This window comes from Stegodyphus dumicola, chromosome 10 (genome assembly GCF_044657685.1).
Source record: "Stegodyphus dumicola isolate Sdum_Otavi_A_Nest chromosome 10, ASM4465768v1".
Lineage (NCBI taxonomy): Eukaryota > Metazoa > Arthropoda > Arachnida > Araneae > Eresidae > Stegodyphus > Stegodyphus dumicola.
In genome coordinates, this window is record NC_140777.1 from 150,649,993 (window position 1) to 150,674,627 (window position 24,635).

The window sequence follows — 24,635 nt, forward strand, 5'->3', positions numbered from 1 at the left end:
ACAGGGAAATGCTAATCTTATAATTATTTTTTATGTGCCATTCCCGAGTTTATGTCATAAATTAAGGTAGCTCTGAAAGTTACAATTGCAGCCTGGGCGACAAATGACAAATAATCATGAGACAGTGTGATTGCACAAATGTGATTTTAAGCAGCATTACGGCCATAGACTGTGGGAAAATGAGAAAAAAGAAAAGCAACAGAAAACTTCCAAAATAGATAACCCTCAGGAAAACTCGCTGTCATCCCAAATTGTTGTGTAAGCAATTGAAACGGCGAGTAGATTTTGAGACAATAAAGGCAGTCTGATTGATATTTTTATGTATTATTCTTTTTGACGACTCTACTTGCGACATTATTTCATTTCCTCTAGCCATTATATTACCATTACGAGCTCATCAACTGTTTATTAATATTTCTGTCTTATTCTATATTAAATCATTTCTTTATGAGTGTTAGGATCATAGAAGGGTTAAAACACTCAAATGTATAAAAATTCTGCTTTTAAAACGGTTATTATTGCGATTTTATCATGGAACTATGTTAATTAATACCAATATTTCTTTACTGTGTAACTTCTATGTCTTTATTTTTTTAAAGAAACGAAATGGTCTTCCCTCCCTTCTTTGAAAAAAAAATTATGTCTTCTATTTTCGCCGCGTAACTCATTGTAGGTGTCCTACACATTTCCAAACAACATATGGTAAATTAATAGGGCGAGACTCACATCATTTCCTCTAACTCTAAGATTCTAAATTAATGTCTTCATCGACGAATTTCTTTGACTTGCTTGACAATTTTTTAAACGGTGGTTATCCTCAAGTTCACAAGACAAATTAGGAAAACTCCACTACTAAGCCATTAATTTAGCTCAACAAGGGTTTGTTTTTTATACTGCGTTCAAATTATATTATAAAAAAGGAATTTTGTCATTTCTCATCATTTTGCTCATTTATTGGTGCATAGGTAAAAAAGTTATTATTTCAGAAGACTTCAGAAGAACAAGAAAAAATTGTTTCTAAAGCTCAAAATTAATTGCTTTTAGTGTCTGAATAAATCGAATTCAGAAATGAAAAAGAAAAAAAATTCGATAAGATATTTGTTATTATAGAATATCTTATCGATTTTGGATGAGAAATGAAACTATACGTTGAAATGCAGTTTGATGTAACGGGGAGAATTATTTAAAAAAAAAAACAACATTTTGGTTAAATACAACTGCTTCTTCTTGTGCTCGATAGATGGCACTAGTGGCTTGCTCATCTTAAAATTGTGCTAATTTAAGAAAAACGATGTGTATGGTGATAACGATATGTATATAAACGATATGTATGGGAAAAAAAAAAAAAAAAAATCAATCGTAGCCCCCCTTGCGCAAAAGAAAAAAATAGCGCAAGAAAGCCGAAAGAAAAATAAGTACTCAAGTACTTTTGCAGTTTATGTTTGAATTAAGAACCTAAAAAATGCAAGAATTACTCGGCGCTTAAAATGGATGTTCATCGAATCAGAACCATCTGTAAAACAAAGTTACAGAAGTATTTGGCAATAATCCCAGGAAATCAAAGAAAACCGTAAGATGGAAAGCTAATTTAACTAAGCCTACCCTCTTCTTGCGACTACAGAAACCCAAGTTCATATTTTTGTACAATGGAATTCGTAATACATATTATTATTATTATCGGCAACTGCATTCCAGCATCCCTTTGTTTGTATACTATATGAATTCTCAATAATAAATGTCTTCCTGCAATATCCTCTATTTTAAATAACCTTCTTCTTCATGATGTTCAGAAAAAGGAATTAGCGGTTTTATTTTTTTAAATATTGATCTTAGATGTGTATGTCTACAAAGTTTTTCAAAAACAAAAAGATAATTTTATGAAGCCAATTACAATACTCTGGATCTGTAAATAGAAAATCTAACTGTTTATTCGTTCCTCGCAGAGCAGCATTTCCAATGAGTAAAAAATTCATAATATTTGAATGAGTCAAGTAAAAAAAAAATCCATTCTTTACTTTCCAGATTAATAATTAATATTTTCGTTAGACGACCCGCAAATTAAACAGCGAGTGCTGTATTTTGTTTATGCTAGTGTGGAATAAACAATTGCCAAAAAAAGCAACATTTTGTGATTACTCTCTAAATTAGATAAAAAATTTTGAATTTCTCTTTTCATTAAGAAATGAAAAATAACCTGATTCACTAAATCTGTTCTTGAAATATCTCTGCAAATTTTACTCGTAAAAGTAAGTAAATTTTTATGCTTAACCTCCTAACATCGCAATGAATATTTTAACAATTAGAGCTTAAGGCCTATATAAAAAAGTAAAATTTTGTAAAGAATTGCCTTTCCCTGCACGGTATTGGAAAAATTTTCGGATAATTATTATAAATTTCGGATCAGTTTGAAAGCGTTTTTAATTTTAATACATATCTATGATTAATGTACACGAAATAAACGCGTAGCCACCATTTTTAAACACGCTGTAAATGCATTTAGCTGGAATCGGTAAATTAGCTAAAGATACATGTACAGGTATCAGTGGACGGGATGCCAAAATTTTACCATACAGGTACAGGTATAACTCCACCACACTGACTGCGCAATTCCACTTCAGTGTATAGGGAAAACACCCCGGGAAGCCCCCCACTACCGCCAACCACTGAAGAGGACTTTCGGCTCGTCATCTATTTTGAGTACCCTCTTGCCGCACTGACACTGTATATTACAAAAAGGCCTTCTCTGGTATTCGAACCCGAACCCACTGGTATGGCATTCAACGTCACTAATCTAAAAGTACAGGAATATAGGAATGCAAATTTCTGTAAAAGGTAATGAAAAAGAGGGAATGAAAAATAATCTAGCGTTCCTCTCTCGTCAGTCTTACCTTTGGCAAAGTGGCTAAAACCACTATGTAGAGGGAGTTCAAACCGGGTTCGATCCCAGGTGAACGGGCTGTCTGCATGTTTGGCTTTCTCCATATGTAACGTTAGTACCTGCCAGTTTCCCTTAGAAAATCCCCCATGAAGGCATTCTTTCCCTTAGGCAGATTGCCCTCGTGAGCTTTGCATGTTCAAGAACCTGACTTAACCTAACCCCTTCTCTTGAATTTTGATAAATTCAATTTTACTTCGAATGGTGATCACTAGCTGTGAATAGGTAGGGGCGGAAAATGGAATAAGGCGATAATTTTAGTTTCTCCAGTCAAACAAATTTCTTGTCATTTTCAGGGAAGAAACATAAGAAAATAACTAAGCTCAAATATTTCTGTCTCGGAATTCCTTTGTATCAGAACACTCTAAATTGTTCCTGCTGGAACTGGTATTTGGCTTATTTTATCAAATAAAAATTTATATCTCTTGCTGTCGTGAGAATCACAGATAAAGCTTACCTTTCTTGTTGGCTTAAAAAATAATTCACTAAAATAAATAGTAGATATACGGCGATTTCTCGTTATAATACGGAGATTGCTGCAAGAATTACACCTTCTTATAATGAATGAATGAAGGGTTTATCAATCAAAGAAAATTTGAATATTTATTTAAAAATAAAGAAATTACACACTCATGTTTTTATAATCAATTTTGAACACTATTTTTATGCTTTTATAAATAAGTTAAATCCGCCCAGATAGTATAGTGGTTAGAGGAGCCGACTGCGATACCTAAGGACCCGGGTTCGAATCCCGACTTTCCTGTTATTGACTCTTCGTCCCTTTATAAAGTGCCTCCGTAATAAAGTGACCACCACTTCTGGACATAGCAATAGCCAAGCCGAAGTCGGCTAAGGAAAAATAAGTTACTCAAAATAAAAGGCAATAATTGGAATAAAAAAAAAAGTACCTACAGTGTACTAGTACATAGGAAATCGTGTACTAGTATGTAAATGGAAAGCACATTATGTATATAGATAGATCTAAAAGTTTCCGGCCTGATATGCTCCTAAATGCAACAACGAAACTTTTAACAGCTTATTTTTTAATATGGTCTCAGTTTACTTTCACACACTTTTCACATCGAGTTTGTTCATTTTAATACACAAAGCAGTCTGAAGGTTGCTCTCGAAATGTTCTTTTCAAGCCTTTATCATTAACTATTATTGAATCATCTTCCACGAATATCAGATTTCACAGATAATAAACACTTGGAGATAAATCTGGGCTGTAAGGAGTGTGGTCAACTTTCCTTAAACCCACACTGCTGTTTTCGAATTGTTGAAAAACGTTGGGGTACCCATCTTGCAGAGTTTTGTTTATGTAAAGACGATCAAGTAGAATGCGCAAAATAGCTGATTTAGGTAGATCCAGTCTTGCTAATATCTCCTTGACTTTTAATTTCCTACCACTGAATACTTCCTTCTGGATGAGAGCAATATTTTTTATGTTAATCTCTTCAGTGGTCACTTAGCCCATGCCCGAATTTGTTATACCGATTCTTTCATTGTAGAGTAGGAAGGAGACGTATATACGTGATCCTAGTATTGTGTGATTTCTTTTTGATTAGCAACCTCTTTAGTGACAAATTTAATCGCCGAGAGATACTCAATTTAAACATTTGTGACGGTTTCAGGAAAACGACCGGATATTGTCTTTTATATAATATCCCTTTGAAAAAGCCATTATCCCGTTTAATTGTCTGATTTTCTTTTTGACTCCAATTCACTTTTTGTAAATCTGCACGGCAAAATTCATATTTTGAATATTTTTGTAATTTTTGAAAATTTTGTGATTTGGGGTTACGTACTTCCGAATATGAAATTGTATATTTTTTGTCAGCAATTTTTAAATAAATATAAATTCATTTACGAAGAAAAGCAGTCAAATAAGCCCCAAAAATATTGAAAATATCATTAATGAAACGGAAGATAAACACACAAATATAATATTTTAAATTAGGCATTGCCTTAGATATAAAAATAGCTGTTCGTACCTCCAATTCTTTAAAAATGTTTTTGCTTTTGAAGAAAGGGAAATTTGCCCGGCCGTCTTCGAATTCAATAGAGAGATTCAAAATCTACACGAAATTAAAATCAACTTTTTGGCTCTAATTTTAAGTATCATTAATGATTTACTTTTATAAAAGACCATGATATATATTTTAGTTTTGACAGCACTTGAAATTAAGATAATTATTTTGCGTAGGTTAAAAAAAAAAAAAAAAAAAAAAAAAAATATATCCCTAACCGCCTTTTTTATCGATGTCGTCCTTGGCTTAGCTTATTATCCCAAAGACTTTAGCTTGGCATTTTGGGTGTTTAATCTAAAGAAAAGTGTAGTTACAGGAAGGAAAATCTACAAAAACGTATACTTAATTTTACAAAGCTAGAGATTTTTAAGTAAGTTTTCCCTTAAGCATTATACTTCAGCCTTGCATTTTACAACAATGTACCCTGGAACGCAGACTTTATCGATGTCAAGAAAAGACATTTTTCTGTCATTAATAGCAGAAAGTTTCGATAAACATTACCTGAACTGTTCTGGGGGAAACGGTTCATCGCAGCAGAAGATCTGATTCCTTTATATTTGTTAACCATAAACAAATAACAGATGTAAGCCTCTTTCATGCCGAATATTTCAGATAATACCTCCTATGGTAATATATATAAGGTAAAATAATAAATCATCTTTTTTTAATTTTATTTTTCCCCACAGAATTACTGTCTTATACTGTTACTTCTACTACTTTTACTACCGTAGGAAAAAGTCCAATTTAAATGACAATGCTTCAGTGCTAATCCCACTGTGAACTCATTGTTTATGAGCAAAAAATGCAAATTAAAACTCACGCTTAACTTTACGCTGTCAAATTATTACATATAAAGAAGTTTAATCTTCAAAGTCTCCAGTTTTGTTAATTTCATTTATACGTTACAATTTTTATTAAGGGCATTTCTGACATCAGATAATCACTTTGTTTTATCCTTTCATGTACCTACCAATGTTTGTGTGGACCAGCGTCTACCTACCAATGTTTGTTTCCAGCGAAGGGCTGGCTGCATTGGTTTTCGTGATTTCCCAATGTGCGGCGAGAATATCAAGTAGCTTCCCAGATGAAATTCTCCACGAATAAGGATAACTCTTGAGGGCTTTGCTACAATCAGTTATCAAATATTGTAATACAAATAACCGCCTTTAGTGATGATTATTTACTTTTAGCAAATTGTTTGAAAAATATACGAAAATATTTTTAAATCTATTTTCTCTAAATAAAACATGTTGCTTAAAATTATCATGCTATCCCCTACCCCGTCAAGGAGGAAGGAAAAAATAAAACAGTGGCACCGAAAATTAATGAATCATTGCCAATCATGCGATATCATCAGAGGTGTATTGTTTATCCACAACGCAAAAATGTGGCAGAACCTGTTTCTTAAATGCAGAGAATACTCTCGGAGTAGTGAGCATCCTAAGACGATCATGTGTAAAATTGATCAGTATTTTCTTAGAATGGAAATAAACATTTTTGTTAGACTTTACCTCTCTAAGACGACCATCTCTACAGAATTTAAAGCAATGTACAGCGGTGGTGGATATCAAAATAAAAAATATCAAAACACAGTGAACTTTCTCTAAACTGTTAGAGAACGTTCGCTATATTTTGATATTTTTCAGTGGTAACAAAATTTTTAATTAAATATCTATCATTTAGACCGAAACTTCCATAAAAGATTGTTCTTATTCATAAACGTCCAATAATAGTACAAAAACCGAAATCATACTAATGAATTTTCACAAGCTGAAATCAAAAGAACCAAAAAATATCGATTAAATGCAAATTCAAATTTCGAAAAAATGCTCCTAAAAATAGTTTAAGGCTATATGTAGAACATACGTATGCTTGACAACAAGCAACAGAAATTAGGGAAGGACCTTTTTAAGGCAAACTGGCTTGTATATTCTCGTTACAAATGGGGAAGGTCACGAAAAAGTCGTTCGACTAGTCCATTCGCCGTGATTTGAAACCTGGTCGAACTACCAGTATTCAGCAATTTTATTACTCAGACACAGGTAGGTTAAATTATTATCTATGCGGACATTTATAATATTTAAAATTAGCTCTCTCCCCAAAAAACAACGATTTATATCACTTTGTAAATTAATAAATTCCATTTACAGATTATCTGCGGCGCCCTGTACACGTGAGAAATACATAATTTCAAATGCAGGGTTGAAATTTTCGAATTATTAAACATCTTTTATAGTTCGTTAGAGGACAAAGGTGCTGCAGACGATCAGGCACTTCGTTTCTTTATTATGTAATAATTTTAAAGACAAACAAATTAAACTGTTTTCACTGCGTTGTTTATTGCACTCGATTCTCGGAATCTCCAAACTGAACCAGCTGTCATTAATTTGAAAAGAATGAGACAAAAGAACGTTAACACGAAAGTTTCTCAGCGTTTGATTCTGGTATACAGCTGTTCTTCCCGACATATGTAATCACCTGCGTGATATATCATTCGCAAAGTATGATGATCAAAACAAGCAGTTCTCGCGTAGAGTCGGAGCGTGACAGAATCTAGTTTTAAAGTTTTCAAAGAATAAAATCTATCGAATTGACATAAATACATATTACTTTTGTTTTACCGTGGATGGCAACGAAGAGAGAGCAGAAGGTCATCCGCTTCGCGACTGTCTCGTTTTTGGGCCGGATAAGAGCGATTTTCAGACACACGTCTAGTCAGTGGAGTGATGGACGCGGCAGGGTTGCTTATTTTGGCACGTTTCGGCACTTTTGGCAATTGAAACCCCATTATGCGGGGCCAATGCGTATGGATTTTACTAGATGACAGATAAATGGGACTTCCGATGAGGTGGTTGATTCAACTTGTTTTGCTTAGTGAATTTAATAAGTCTGGGAATATCTTTATCATAAAACTGCATGGCTATATATGTATTTTTCCAAATCAAACGATTCTGTACCGAAATACATAATGTGCATATGGTGTTAGAATGTTTAATTGCAATAATGCTATTAAATGTTTTTTTGGAAATGCTAAGCAATTTATATGAAATATGCACTATGCGATTTTCAAGTAATATTATATGATACTATTTTTATAATAAATACATTTTTATTTTTAATAACATGGATTTTTTATTTTTTATTATTTATTTTGTTTAATAACAACCAAGTCAAAAGAAGGTTTAAAGAATTTTTTATTTAAAACTTTAAACTTAACAGATGCAAGGCTTGTGCTTACACGGTTTGCGAAATTTCAAATAACATAGAATGGGAATTAAAATTCAAAATAAAATTAATCCTAGAGGTGCACTGTGCAAAAATGTTTAACAAGCACTGGTGCGAGTTTTTCGGCTAGCAAAAAAGCTAACGCCCGATAACGTAAGTTTCAAAGCTGGGCGAGAAAATATCACTACGGCAAGCGTCGCTACCAAAGTTGTCTGTTAAATTTTCAAGAACTCTCTTCCTATACATAGGTATCCCATTTACATCCTGGTGAAAGCTAACGAAAAGTAGAAGTGACAGTAAAATTCAAGTCATAATATAATGGGTTAATGAAACCAAATACTCTACAGTTTGATATGGCAAATCATACAACAGCTGCCTCCCTAAAGGAGGAATGCCTTTTTTGGAGGATTTGCTCAAGGAAGCTGAATCGTATTCACGAGTAAATGGTACACTCTAATTAATGTGCATTGGTAATTGGACATTGGTGGATTATAGTTTAGTTTAAAATAAAGTTATTTAACGAATTAGATGTGATAAAATGTTCTTGAGATCTATAATAGTCATTTCACTGCAGAATTTAAGCTTTCCTCTCATTAAACAAGAAAAAAGTTCTTATTGCATACACATGTCAGCAATTCTTTTCAACAAAAGTTGATTTTAATAATTTACAGATAAAACAAGAAATATATCATCTAAAGAAGTAAAAGAATGAAAAACTTCCATTACTGTCTATGTTTAGGCTTTAAAGTAAACTCATAAATGCGAGTTTTATTACTAATAATCTACATAAACTGTTTTGTCTGTGTAGTTACAATTATATTCTAATCTGCAGTTTTAAAATGATGGTACTTAAACTAAAGGAAATGCATCTTTAGAGTTTCATTTTTTCTTTATCTTATTCTTTTTCCTCACCATTGTTAACTGTTGTTTCCGGGAAACTGGTCACATTTAGTATGCCTTACGGTTTAGAGAAACTTGCTCAGAAAGCTGGTATGTAGTAGGAAGCAAATAGGAAAATTTAACGAGGCTGAGCGTATAATCAACTTGCAGGAAAAACAGCGGGGTGAAAATAGGCATTTGCCATTTAATACCCATTAGAATTCCCAGAACCTCGTTACAAACTATCATTCGTGTATTGCGTAGCTAAGTGTAATCATGGAATCGAAATGCGTCTTTTTAAATAATTTTGGAAGTTTTATAAATTCCATTTGATATTTAATGACTTTGCATACATTTTGCAATTTTCGAAATAGAAACCCACTTTCTAACTGTGCTCTGATTGCTGGTTGATTGAAAAGACTGATTGAAAAGAAACTGCAATCCGTTCTTGGTATTCAGATTTCAGTAGCACTCAAAGCAATTTTATGCTAAACAGCTCTGATATTTTTACTAGTTCAAGAATTACTCTTCAAGAAACCCAAGATACATAACGAGAAATGTTATATTTAAAACAAGTTTTTCAAACTGTCAAAAGCAAATAGTCGAAAAACCTGATGTTTAAAATTAGAAAATACAGCAATCATATTTTGGTGTAGATTCTGAATGAAAATTGAATTTTAGAAAAAGGTCCCTCTTTTTCAGGAGGAAAAGAAGAAAAAAAAAAACGCCGCATATTTCTTACCTCCCGCCAAGCAGTAGGTAACGGAGGTAAAGTTTTCAGTCCAAAAATTCGGTAGTGAATTTTCAATGAATAAGCACGAATTAGAGTATCTACAACATGTTTTGATTGTTTTGATAATGATATCTGTCTGCCTGTATGTGTATTACGATTTTTTATTCCACGATAACTCTTATTTGAATTATTTTTCTTTTTTCCTTATTCTATTAATTAATTATTCCAAAAATTTATTCTATTTTCCTTATTCTACATTCATGTAAAGAGCTGATTAGATTTTGGATAAAACTGAATAACAGAAAGTCGTACTATAACACCATAACAGTTTTTAATGGATAACCGGAGGTGGGCTTTACTTGAAGCTCATAACAATTTTACAACAGAGCATTGTTTACTGATACATAAATATAACGGGGATCTGCGTCCGGATAGATCAAAATGAATTTAGATTTGTTGACAGTATAAAAATAACACAAAAGAAAATTAAATTATGGTTTTCCTATTAAAGTATTTATTTTAAATATATAATAAACACTTAAATTTCTTTAAGAAAATGCAATATTTAATTAAAAAGTAGAGGAATTTTAATTAAAAAAGTTTGATTTCTCTATTTTGGTTTCGTTTGATTTGAAATCAAACGTTTTTATTAAAAATATGTTTGATTATATTGGAATAATTTAGAAAAAAAAATCATTTTTTACACACGACCAGCACCTAATAAAATATAATTAAAAAATTCCCATTAGAGACTTTTCTATTTGTTAGAATAAAAAATTACATTTGGTTTATAAACGATCAACCGTAAACGATACTTTAACTGGTTGCTATTTAAAACATCAAAATGGCGGGAGGTCGGGTGGTCGTCGTCAGAATTTATTTTTAGGGAAGAGAATCTCCTTTATTGACAATCATTGTTTTTAAAACATATTCCGATGTATATACTCCACTGTTGATGAACTACATCACGGCCTTCAAATGCCCCTCTCCCCCAAGCATAAGAATCAAATGGGGGGGAGAGATCTGGAAGAACGTCATAAAAAATTTTTTCTCGTTCCCACGTATGGAAACTGTCCCTGTATATATATATGTGTGTGTGTGTGTGTGTATACATATAGTTTAAGTTAAATTTAAAACCGAAGAGGCTAAAGGAAAGCAAGTAAGGGAATAAACATTAAAATATTAATTCAGCAAATTAATGGCACTGCAAATTATAAATGGAATAAACTGAAGTTTTAAAAAAAATTAAAAAGTAAAAACTAGAGACGGAATCAAAATAATTTTTTCCATATCATATAAATTAAAATAGAGCAGTATAAGAAGGAAAAAGTTATATTATCGTCTTCAGACTCTCACGTTGTCAAGAGGATATAAAATTTTCATATGACAATATACTTCTTCCGGGCAGATTTTTTCTGTTTCTGGAAGCTTAAAATTATGCGAGGCACTGAATTAATAATATAAATGCTTTCAGTACCCCTGAAAATTAAAACTCTTCCTTTACAAAACAAATCTAACCTTCACCTTGTAGAGTTCTGTGAATGAACTTCTGTCAGAATACTGGAGTAGCAGAAAACTACACAGGAGAAGGGTTAAAGTACCCTTTATTAAATCTTTGAAAAAATTACAATGCGTCAACTCGACGCTAACAAACTTCGCCTCTGCTTGGGAGGTAACTGAAAGTCAGATAATTGAAACTAAAAGTTGAAATATTAACAAGTGATTAAACTAGCCTGCAGGACTCAGCGAGATCCCGTAACTTAAACACCCTTCTACGTTAGTGGCAGCAAAGCAATGCAATTAAGCTACTTGAGACAGCAATAAGCAAACGTAGCTACGGCAGCGAGGGCGATTAAAGCCTAACTCTCCCTTCCTCCTACCGAAACTCGGCTTTTAACTACTTCCTTCAAAATAGAAAATTTGCATTCGTTCACGCGCGCTACAACATTTTACTATTCTGGCACTGACAATTAGGGGAATGAAGGCTTACAGGAAAGGTCTAAACTCAAACTTTAAATTGTTAGTTAAAATAAATATAAATCCCTACAACCTATATATATATTGGTGAGGGTCAGAGCAAAAGTGAGGAGCGTTGTATGTGTTATAAATGATTTACGCTATCAGCCGAAAAGTATATAGCAAATCTGTCGTCTAAGCAAGGCAAGCAGACAAATATCCTGCAAACGAGTACAAAATACGTAATATTTGCCCCAACATATTAGTGATTAGATTGGATTAGTTAGATTTTGGCGGGCTTTGGGTAGGACTTCCCTATGGAAAATTGGCTGGTATTCAGGTTATACGTAAAATCACGAACCCCCTCCCCATACAGCCAGCCCCATCGCCGCGATAGGAGATCAAGCGAACAGCAGTGTCAGCGAATTTACTGCTTAGCTGGTGGTGGGACCACATATTGATGAACCGGGTCAGTTAAGTATGTTAAACAGATATAATGTTAAAAAGAAACATAACTATAAAAATTATTAAGAATTAAGTACTATCTAGTTAAACTATTCACACGAAATAATATTTTTTTTTAATCTACATTTTTCTCCTAAACTTTGGTAGCATTTCATAATCGGGTATTTTCGTAAATGAAATTGAGAATGAAATGAAGGAGGTCTTCATGCAATGTGGAATAAGCCCACTATTTAAATACTAAATAAATCACGTAAATAATTATCGTACACCTATACTTATTGTTTTTCCGAAATCTTGGTCACTTTCAAATGTGTTCGTCCACAGATATGCTCGCCATGAAAGGATAGATTGCATATTTCTCAGTCGATAGTAAATTGCGTGTTTCAGAATCAATACAGTTTTTTATATAAAATGTTTCTTTTGGTAACACTTTTCCTCTTTTACAGAAAAAAAAATTCAAATTTCTAGTTTTGTGTACGAAATTCGTAAGTTACTGATCACGGCATTCATTTTAAGTTCACAAATTAGTTATAAATAGAATAATCAGCAAACTCTGAACTGTCATATTTTCTCGCTTGCGGCATCTAATATCAATACCAGAGAAAAGGGTTTCTAAATTAAATTTTTTGTTGTTAGCGCCTCATTAAACTAGCAGCATTGGCGGCTCCCAGTAGCTCGCATGCAATCCAGCGCTGGAATACACAACTTAACCCAACTCATTAATTAAATTAAATTAACGTAAGAAAGAAATAATATCCAAACTCATTCCTAGATGGCAGCACCATTCAAGTAAACATTAATTCGTAGTCTTTATCCCATGAACAAGAACATAAAGGCCATTTGCAAGGTATAAGAGTCTTAGGAGTGAAGAAGGTTAATTGGCTGCTTGCGTTAGTATTTCAAAAATGAAAAATGCGAAACGGTGAATTGCGGCTGACATTATAGGATTGTTTACTAGTTAGAATTTTGACCCTTTGACATCCTTTTAGAAGGCTAAATGAAATCAACTTTTTGGATGTTTCTAGGTTACGAATTTTTCATGCAAGTTGTATTAAACTGTCTCATGTATATTTTCCAATATATTTATTAAGAAAAATCTGCTTTGTCAAGAAAAACATAGTTTTATTTCTCAAATTAAATGGGATGGGATTCTATGGAAAACCATCAAGAACAATGAAAAAATGATAAATAATATGTAACAGTAAATAAAACAATTTATAAAGTAATTAAAATTAAATAAAATGTAAGGAGATAAATAAGAACGTTAATAAATTCAAGCATTGATAATAAGTAAAAATTAATTAAATATGATAAAAATAAAAAAAGCAAAAAATTAGATTATTAAAAAAAGTATCACCAACAGAAAATTATTAATAAGACGTGACATCAAAAATAAAACAAGGACAAGTATTTAAACAGTATATACTTCGTAGTCAGATAAAACTATTTTGTTGTTCTGACTTTTGATTTAAAGCAATGGTTCTCAATCATTTTTGCCCCATTCACTCTTTTCACCTCTCACCTTTCATTCTTTAGGAGCTAAATAACAGGTTGACTACATTCCTCGCAAATGAAACTGAAATTTCTCCTAAGGGATAATTCGCTTCTGATTGAGAACTCCTGATTTAAAGCCTTCTTGATCAATTTATAGGATTTTATGGTTATTAACCAGTTATCTTATTATTTTTGTCCCTACTGCCCCTCCTACTTTTGACAGAGATCTTGAGTTTAAAAGAAGGCTTTTGCCATCATTAAGTGTCTGTTTCATTACTGTACATCCCGAGTTTCTGACTTATTTGGATCATGTTTAGACATTGTAGTTAGAATTTCTAGCGTAAGTTGAAAGTATGACCTATAACCCCCATGTGCAAAATATTTTTCGTAAATATCATATTTTAATGCTTTAAATTTTACTTTAAGCTCTCTTTCTCTTACCCCCGCAAGCTACAGAATTTAATTTCCGTTATTACGCAAGTTTGTATGGTAAGGCTGATGAACTTATAAAAATTTTCTTGTTAGCCGTGATCTTCGTAGTAAGTATGTCCGGCTAGCAATCAGAAGTTCCAGATTTAGAGCCTTGGCGAAGGCAATGGTCATTCTTTAAGCTTCCTACTCCAGAATCTGAAATTTTACAAGTGGCCTCAGACCTATAAACCTGGCGAACAGTATTTTGTTCCCACTTAGATTTGGCGAGTAAATTCTCTTTCCGGTCGTCCTTCAAGTGGACCAAAATGAAAGGGATATTCTTCTTCCTCACCGTTTGCCTGCATAGCATGATTGTAAACACTTCCTACTGGCAATGTCCGAAGTTCAAGTCCCAACGAAAGCACGAAAGCATTGCTGATTTTTCGTGTCTCCTGCTCCGAAACAAACCTAATGACTCTACAAACTAATAGGAATGTTTATTTTAAACCTTAAGTAGGAGTTACATTATTGAGGCATTAATATGTGTCGTCTCTTGGGCTGTCTTCACTTAGTCAGAGATAAATGTTCTGAATAATTAAATTCTGAACAAGATAGTGTTCAAGTTTTCCTGGCCAGATGCTTACAGTCGGTACGCGTCTTGTCAAGAACATTCCGGTATGGACCGCATTTCAGTGTGGGAAGGGGGTGTTCTGTGTTAAGTTTTCCGGCGTAATTTGCTTTTCCTAGGGAAAATGGGGCATTCATTTAGTATCTAGTATCAGTATTAGTTTTTGTGACAGCTCAATAGAATATTGTAAAAAGGAAAAAAAAAAAAAAAGATAAAAACCTGCAAGGTTTCAGATTTTAAATTACGTCCAAAGGGGCGTTTATTTAACATTTTGTCTGTTATCTTTATTTATTAAATATGACATTCTTCGCACTTAAACCATAAAATTCAGTTCAAGAGCAAAATAGCAAAGTAGTTTTAAATTGAGCATATCTTTAGAACTTCCATTACAGAGTCTCGCGCGCTAGAGATAAAAATATTTTTTTCTGTACAACGTTGCCATTGCTCGCTTTGAAATCCTTGAGTTTGGTAATCAAAAATTCGTCAAAGTTTTAAAAAATAGGAAATCGATCATAAAACAAATTTCAAATTTCAAATTTGGTCTTCCACATGCTCATATTCGTTGGAGGATTACGTTATTCAAAATTCGATGACTCTATGTACCGTTGTTTTATCACAATACGAGAAATATACATACATTTATGCAGATTTTTCATTATTTAATTTCTTCAAATATAATGCAGGACTCTAACATTTTGTGGCAACAGTTTGAAAAGTGAACCGACATTTATAGTGAACCAAAGCAAAATGGCAAAACGAAAACAATAGTCCTTCAGGGAAAAAGCCCCTTTGGACTAATAATGAAGTTTTCTGTTTCCACCGTGCTTCGATTATGCAAGAGAGTACTATCAGAGTTCGTCTTATTTGGCGATTCGGAACCTTTCAACTAGGACTGAAATTTCTATTAAAAACTAAGAAGTACCGAAGTCTGGCTGGTTCATTTGCGCCCTGTTTGTAAATTCATGTGTGAAATTTCATTTTTTTTTAAATCTATTAAATATGTAGTAATTAATAGGAAGAAGTAAAAGTAAAGAGCAAAAAGAAGCAAAAAAGGCTTCTATTTACGATTATGTATATTGCTTATCGATTACGTATATCGGTTATGTACATCGCTTACGATTATAAATATCAGTTAACGAGAATGCGATTATGTACTTCACATTCTCGAAGTTTGCTCGTTAAAATCTTTATTTTCCAATAAACTCAGCTATTTGAAACCAATCGTCACTGACACAGGATTTTCTCCTTCGGTCACTGATGAAGCTTTTAAAAAATTCCGCTGTTTGAAACAACAGTTATCTTAATCGGTATAGAGGTTAGGCGGCGCTAGCTGCCACACCGATGGGCACGGGCTTAAACCCCGGAGAAGTCACGGGTATTTGTAAGTACATATTCCGGCATAAGGACATTTAAAATAGTAATGAGCTGAAATCTAGAGTCGTTAAATAGTAGGGAAAGAGGTGAAGAGACCTTAGGACCATTTTTGGTGGCGTTCTCCATCAAATTTGAGACGGAGCTTCACAGTTTGTATGGTAGGACTACACTTGTGCGTTCAATGGTGAACTTCGGGTTTCTCGCACCTGCGACTGTTAAAAATAACATTAATAATCTTGTTGTCATTCCATTTCACACTTCTATCATTTGCAAAATTTCACAGATTTTTCAGTAGAACTTTCAAGACAAACATATCACCTTTTCACCTATCGGAAAAGATCGTGGTTCGATTTAAAAAACTTTATCTCTGTCATTAATTTTTAAGCAATTTATTACATATCTTGTCAATGTGGTTTGAAATATATAGGCCAAATTAAAACAGCGTTAAAATTACCGTCAAGGAACATGCTTATGCCTGAAAAGGAGAAATAAACAAATCTTCGAAAGCCAATTCAATAGTTGGAAGCTTAATCACAATTTTGACTTTGAAAAATTATCCATAAATTTCCTTCAGTTCGTGAACTGGATTTTCTTGAATCGCCCACCCCGTATAGGGGCGAGCAAACTGACAAACGGGCCTGGGTTTGAATCCCGAAAAAGGCATAAATGTCTTTAAACGGGTGTAAAGTCCTCCTCGGGGTGCACTCTAGATAATTCTAAATCTAGTACAAATATTGCTGCTATCCTTTTTCGAATATTGACCAGAGGGCAATGGCTTATGGCTTGGCATTTGTTTGTTTGCATTTTCTTGAAGTTCTCCCATTCACAAAAATTTATCTTCTGCGATTAAATACCATTAATTCCCAGCCAGTCCTTCCTAAATTTTTGGAATTCTAATACGTTAATTTTTCGGGTTTCATTTCTAGTTTCGTGAACAGATGGCGCTACGTTTGTGTTCGTTATACTGTGCCCACGGCTTTCGGTATAAACTTTATCGTCACCTCTCCTACTTCGCATTTTTTTTTTTTTTTTTTTTTTTTTTTTTTTTATGCTTCTGATGAAGAGGAGTCTGTGTCTGATCACTCTCGAAATATTTTTACCAAAATAAGGCTGTTGTTTTCTCTAATTTTAAATTAATAGAAATTAATTCCATAATGGTAGAATATTTTATAAAACCTTTAACTAGATATATTTATGATCAGTATTTTTTAATTGTTTTCTTATTTATTTATTTGTTTTTCAGAGTGAATAACCAAGCGCGCCTGCTGTTGGGAGCGACGACGAAGTCCAGTGCGGATTAGAATAGAATAGAACCAAAAAATTTTCTCGAATGGATGAAAAGAAGTACTTAAGCCACGGGAATGAGACGGAGATGTTTTCTTCTTAATGAAGTAATCTGTGATTTCAAGTGCTGGTGATAATGTGATACGAAAAAGGAAGAAAACTGAAGGAAAAGGAAAAAAAAAACGAAATTAATAACAATAATAACTATAAAAACTCTGTAAGCGCCGTCATTATTTCCTATGCAATGCGAAACGCAATACTTTTTCTGTGACATTGTTGTCTACGAGTGTTTCTCTATGCAAATATTATTGACTCAAGTGACATTGTAAAGAATGATTTTTATCGTGATATTTTATGTAGATTATTGTTTTTAAGTTATATTATTTTAATGAAAATTTCCCATAGCATTCTTCCCCCCCCCCCCAAAAAAAACAGGAAAAAAATGGAAGCTAAATATCAGTGTATAAACGAAGTATTTGCTACCTGGACTTAAATGTGTGCTAGCCCCCTAGCGTAATGTTGAAATACAGACCATCATATATCATAAGAGTTCCGGGTTCCTGCATTCTTTTAATGTTCATATTAAAGAATTATTATTTTGTAGAAATAATAATTAGAAAATAGGAAGAAATCAGTTTTAGTCAGATTCAAGAGCATGTATTGATTACAGCAATTTGGTTTGCAGACACATATATTGCGCTCACATTAATTTTTCTTCGAAATACAGTGGAATAAAGAACTCCTTATGTTGAATGCCAAAGAAGTATTTTTACATGATATTAATCGTGATTTTACTAGTCTCATGGGAAAAATTTTTGAATAATAAAAATGTAACATAAAAAATATTTAATCGAAGAAGACTTAATGCGTTTGAATGATAATGAGCCATATACTCAACTTGCAATGATATTAAAAATTTGAAATTAAAGAAAATTAGAAAACTTGGTTTGATATTGAAATAAACAAGCATATCGTTTACATTTTTAGCTCTTATAAAAACGGTAAGCTTGTTGTTTTCACAGAGTTGTAAAATGCAACCTGCTGAGTACATATCTTGCAAGGATGTTTTTCATTCACTTGAACCCACTCTGATCCAGTTCAAAAAGATCCTAAGCAGCTTAGAAAGAGGGAAAGAATAAGTGTTTTTAACGACTACACAACTGCGTATATTTACTTATATCCTCCAAATTTTGTAAATAATAAGTGCTTTTTTAAATATATAAGCGTCTCCCAAATACACTTCTGGAGAGGTATATTAACGTACATTTCTAGACTACCATAGATTTTTAAAAAATCCATTGCCAAAAAAAATGAGATAGAATTAATAAGAAGAGATAGTAAGGAAAGGGGGGAATATCCAGTTTAAATTCAATTATCATTTCAAATTTAAATCTAAAGTTAAATCTAAATTTTACGAAGGAGTGGTAAGACAGAAGTCTTCACAGTGTAATGAGAAATTGTATTAAGTCGCTGCCATGCCAAATTATGTTCCATTTGAAAACTTCACATAGGTAGTGATTAAGTTAAACATTATGTTGGGCAACCAAACCATTGTTCTGCATTGGATAGTTCTACTGTATTTCTACTGTTAATAACTAAATAGCAGGCTTTAGATCATTTTTAATATTTATCTGAGCTAAATTCTGCTTCAATTTAGCCAAATTTAATGCGACCATTCGCTAGTAAAGCTCATATTTCATATTAAAATGAGTATTTTCAGAGATATTTTACAAAACCAAAAAGGCGCAATATTTTGAACATGAATCTTTAGATAAAAATAAATTAGTTATTTCAATTAGAATAGAATTTTCATGTCTTAGACTTCTGTCATAAGATCAGAGAAACCTTTTAGAAATTTCTTTAAAATAAAAAACTTTGTGGTATACACTGGACTTCCAAACTTTTCACATTTATTTATTGAATGTGATGAAAGTGATGTTTGTTTCATTTCAACATTACGCTGAATAAAAAATTGTGATAAATTCTCGATTGCCAAGTTCCTTTCTTGTGCTTTATATTCTTTGTGATAGTTAAGTGTTAATTCTAAGGAAAATAAAAAACGAAGACTCTTTCTATCGAATTTGGAGTCTAAAGATAATTTCCAGCATGTCATAAAATCCATGTATGTTCTTCATAATTTTATAAGTAATGTAAGTACATGTTAAGCAGTTGTCTGGAAGTGTGGATATATAATCCAGGTTAACTCACTTCTAATAATTCACTTCCATGTGATGCTTCTCAAAAATTGTAAAATGCTCAAAAAGGCAAAAGAAAAAAGAAATTCATAAAATATTTTATATTTAGTCATAACATAAATTTAAAAAATCAGATACCTTTAAAAATGTAACGACAGAAAAATCCGAATTGAAGAAATAGCTTTTACGTTTCTTATACATTGTCCTCATATGACTGTATTTCAAAGTCGGCCTTAGATGTGAAACTGTCTTTAAAAATAGCATTAATGAAATTAGTATATTAGTTTCTGTTTAGAAAAAAGTCAAGTTCTATTAATGTCCCTAATTTTCTTACTATTTGAGATTTATTTCAAAATAAAATGAGAATATGAAAATGAGAAAATGCATATAAATGAGATTTTATATGCATTTTAATTGTATCGCTTTCCTAAATATTAGTCCTGTTTTGAAGTGTTTTCATAATATTCTAAAACTAAAAACAAGGTTTCACTAGCATTCTTTGTTTTATTTGCAAACGATTTTTTCACAAAAGAATTCCTTTTGCATATTTGCACCCATTTCTGGACGACCGTGTAATCGATCATCCCATCAACAAAACACACACACGCAAACCAAAACAAAAGAGGAAAAAATGGGAAGAAAAACGATTAAATAACTGCAATTACAATAGTCAGCAACATTTTGCGAGAAGATTTGTTTTGTGGCATACCACCAAATTTGTTATTGTTGATTGCTCAGGCGTCTAAACAGCAAACAAATACAGAGGGGTAAAAAAAACCAAGAATAGTAACGCCTATCTCTTTGTGTTGCTTGAAGGAAAATATGCATACACATAATTACCGTAAAAATGTCACTGTCCTTCAGTAAACAATCCAAATTCTTTATCATTCAACAATAAGTCAAAAAATGGCCAGTCGGTGCTAAAAATTTATATCATTATAATATAATATAAATGAGAAACTCTTTTCTTTCCTTTTATTTTAATTTGCAGATATTAAGGGGTCAGGTACCTTTAAAATGTCAAAATGCGCTAAAACTATAACACATTTTAAAGCAAAATGTCTTTATAACTAACTGGTTTATGATCGTGAAATTTTGTATGCTTATTTCTATATCGTGAATATTATAATTACTCTTTTGTTTTATGTTCCATTTATTAAAATACTTTTAATACAATAAAAATATGATACCTTCGTCGTCATCGACATAAAATTGTAATATGTACTTCGTACACTATTATAAATAAACAAATGGTTATGTTTAGATAATGTTTTTCCCATATTAGGAAACTTATGTATAATCAAAATAACCTACTATAAAAAAAAAACAGAATTATATTTTTCTAAAAAAAGAAAATTTTTTTTTTTTTTTAATTTTTTTTTTATTTTTGAGATTCCGAAATCAATTAGTTTTACATAAAATTAAAGGTAATTTTTAAACATTTCTAAACATAATTTCTAGGGCTTTTACCAATTGTCAAAAGTTTTAGAGTTTACTATATCAATGGTCAAAAGTGTTTTTTTTTTTTTTTTTTTTTTTTTTTTTTTCTGACTAACGGTTTTGGAGAAATCTTGCGCGCAAGCAGAAAATTTTAGTTTTGAGAAATCTTGACTTGAAGATTACAGACTTCAGATCCTGTAAGCAAACACCATTTTCTTAATATTAACAAAGAAATGTAGAAATATAAATTTATAAGTTATTGTTTGTAAGCATACGTAGCTATATGTTTACAAAGTTTCGCATACCTAACCGCCATAATTTAACTGAAATAATGAAAAGTAAGGTTTTTCGAAATTTCATGTAATTTTTAATTTAATTATAATTTTAACCATTTTTGTGTCAGACGCATAATAACTTGTCCTTTTATCCCGATTTAGTGTTCACATAATTAATCAAAATTTCTTGAAATTATAATCGGCCAGTTCTGAAAAATCATGCACGTAAGCCAGAAAATCACATTTTTATGAAATCTCAACTAAAAATTTTAAATTACCTAGAAATCCTCTAAGCAAATTTCTTTTTTAAATTAAAAATTAGATAGATAAATATTCTAATTAGTTAACTTTTCTATCATAGTTAGTGATACATCCGTATGAATTGTATACACAAGCATTTTATGTATAGTTCAGGGGATTTAATAAGATAAATCTGCTAAATAGCAAATGTAAATAAAACTCCTGGACCTTAGAATAGTAAAATCTTCGGAAATAATTTTTACCATAACTTTAGTACTGGATCGAATTTTTACATGGGGTTTGTTTTAAAATGTGTGTAAGGATTCGGCTTTAATTTTTTTCAATTATTTAAAAGTACTGGCGCCTTAACCTAATGCGAAATCAGTGCAAACATAAGCGACGTAACGCCAATCAGATAGTTGTTTTCTCAGAGATAACACAACTTTTCAGTAAAACATTTTGTATGCCACATAACTTATTACGTAATATCCTGAAAGACACTGATGTGATTTTTAAAATGAGATAAATCTATTCTTATTTTAAAATTGCATTGCATTTATATTGCTCAAAGGAATTTTATTGTCTGCTGGTTTATATATGAGGTATACGTTACTAACATTTTGAAAGTAATGAAGCAAATAATTAATGTCCATAATAAGTGTTTTGTGTGTTAAATAATACCCACACCCAATTTTGCCTTGAATTTATTTTACTTTGTAAAAAATTATAATACCTTGATTACTTAAGCAATATTACAAAGATATATAATGAATTACTTCTTTCAGGTTAAAATTTTAAAATAATTTAATTTTGCACATTCGTGAGGTGATGTAATATTGGATTTCTAAGCAGATGATTAGAATTTGAATTTCTTTTTTCTTTCTTTTTGCAGAACAAAAAACCAAAAATAAATAATTAATTTGGGCAAAAATAAATTTCTAAAGTAGCTGATAAATCAGACATAATGGTAAAACTAGCGCAGTTAATTATTTTATAACAACGGAACTTAATAATGTAACTAATGTGTAACTCTACAAGACAAACAGTAAATGCTACACGCATGTGTTATTTTGCTAATTTTGTTCTTCCTCAATATGCTCGTCTAAACGGATTTTAACGCATTTGGAATTTGATGTAGTATGTGATAACAAAGCGTTGTACGTTTCCTTCTAGAGTAGTATTAAATATGATTTTCTATTATTTTTGATTTCATTGTGTTTTTGACCTTCTGAAAATGTAATTTGGAAATCGAACTATATATAGATGTTCCATAAATCCAGCATCACTTACAATCTTACTAAAGGTATTTAAAATTACTTTCCTATGTTTATAATACACCACGTTCATTTGGAAATTGCCACTCCAGTTACACATATTCGACGATGGTAGGGTCAATCTAATGGTAAAAGTCATCCTTTCTTCAGGACACTAAACAGCAGTTAATTCCTCGGCATAACATAAATGATTTCGTAAAACAGAACAGAAAGTTGCCGAACTTGGTACTTTCTCCGGAGGTTACCAACCCGGTGGATGAATCTGTATGAAGAATTAGAGGTGCAAACGATCATCACACAGGTAAATGTCAAGTGGTATGATGTCTGGGCTTCTTTAGACGATCGTCAACAATCGCACGGGGACGTGTCCCGTCTCCTGGAACTGGCAGATTATACACTGTGATGCTTTGCTTATGGAACACCTTTTAGACCGATGATGCTAACAGGCTCTCAGAGAATGAAATTTATGAGCTGTCTGTGAAGAATGTATCGTATGGAAAGGATTTCAAAATCTCTTATATAATCCAGTCATTCAAAAAAATCATGTGGATGTGTTTTATGACCCTCTTTTCTTTGTTGAAATCGGTATCAATTTCAATTAGTTAGGACATGCTAGAGGTTTTTTTTCTCTCAAATTGAGCAAATGGAAAGCAACAGTTCAGTTCAGCAACAGATACGTTCTTCTTTCAGCAAGATAAAGCACCTCCCCAGTTTTCGAATCACGTGCGAAATGAGTTCAGTCGTCGATTTTCAGGAAGATAGATTTACATAAATGGACTTATCCTATATAGCCCATAAGCCATCCTACAACCGCTAGACACAACCCACTAGACTTCTTCCTATGGGGTAAAGAACTGATAATCTTGACCACGTATTGTATTTATTAATTTTTGTAATTTATTAATTTTTCCGTTATCTTTTTTAGTGAATGAATTAAATAAAAAGAAGTTGTAATCCATTTCGCACAAAAAATACTTCACAGCTACTTCACAAAATTGCACTTTGCATTCTCTGAAACCCTGTACTCAAAATTCATTTTCAGTGTTATTTGTGATACTGTGAAAGCCTTTAAGATAAATTTATTAAGTCAATCATTCATTTCTTCCTCATGACTTTTACCACAGCTTTTCAATTATTACCTTTTATGTATAATTCCTGACCCAGATGCCTGTAATTATGCTTTCGTTTCGATACGCAAAAAGAGCGGCTAAAGTCAGCCGCTAACACGAGTTGCATTCTCGTTAAAAGCCAGTATAATTTATGTGATCTCATGTTCCCATGAGAATTGTGAAGTGCATAAATAATGTTTATGTTTGCCACATGTATATTATAACTCCGATAGAATTCCATTTCTTGACCATTGTAATTCACACTTTTTTGTATAGTTCTTCTTTTGTATAGTCTTATCGATGTTGTCATTAAAAACTGGTTTTTTTATATGTTTGCTGAGCTGTGAATGTTACTTGTATAAAAGCAAATAAAAGAAGCAGTCTGAATATGTCTCAGCCTAATAAAGCTATGTGCTTATAATTAACTTGTTTCGTGTGGTTTCATATATGAAAACTTTATGAGAATGTGTTAACCTTATCATACCTTCCTGTTTACACTTAGATCAAGATTCAGTTTGTACATTTCTTTCTCATATGGGATTCAAAATCCAATTTACAGCATTTTATCTCTTCATTTTTGACAACTGTTCAAAAATTAGATTTTCGCTAGCATATAATTCAACTTTAGCGTACATAGCTGTCATATTTTATATACACATAGTTCAGAACATAGAAATTATGTAATAAT

General features: G+C 32.0%; 1 protein-coding gene and 1 long non-coding RNA gene across 6 annotated transcripts in view; one reads left to right on the top strand and one right to left on the bottom strand.

Moving 5' to 3' along the window:
- Window positions 1-7,689, bottom strand: part of LOC146995135 (uncharacterized) — a 427,109-nt gene extending 419,420 nt beyond the window's left edge. The window contains exon 1 of the long non-coding RNA XR_015043576.1: window positions 7,587-7,689. This is a non-coding gene — a long non-coding RNA (uncharacterized LOC146995135). The remainder of the gene's footprint in view (window positions 1-7,586) is intronic.
- The window catches only part of LOC118182910 (uncharacterized), a 353,090-nt gene extending 328,718 nt beyond the window's left edge, over window positions 1-24,372 (top strand). For all 5 annotated transcript variants that reach the window (XM_085825702.1, XM_085825700.1, XM_085825701.1 and 2 more), the window contains exon 4: window positions 17,374-24,372. The gene's annotated coding sequence lies outside the window, so the exon portion shown is untranslated. The remainder of the gene's footprint in view (window positions 1-17,373) is intronic.
- The last annotated feature ends 263 nt before the right edge of the window (window positions 24,373-24,635 follow it).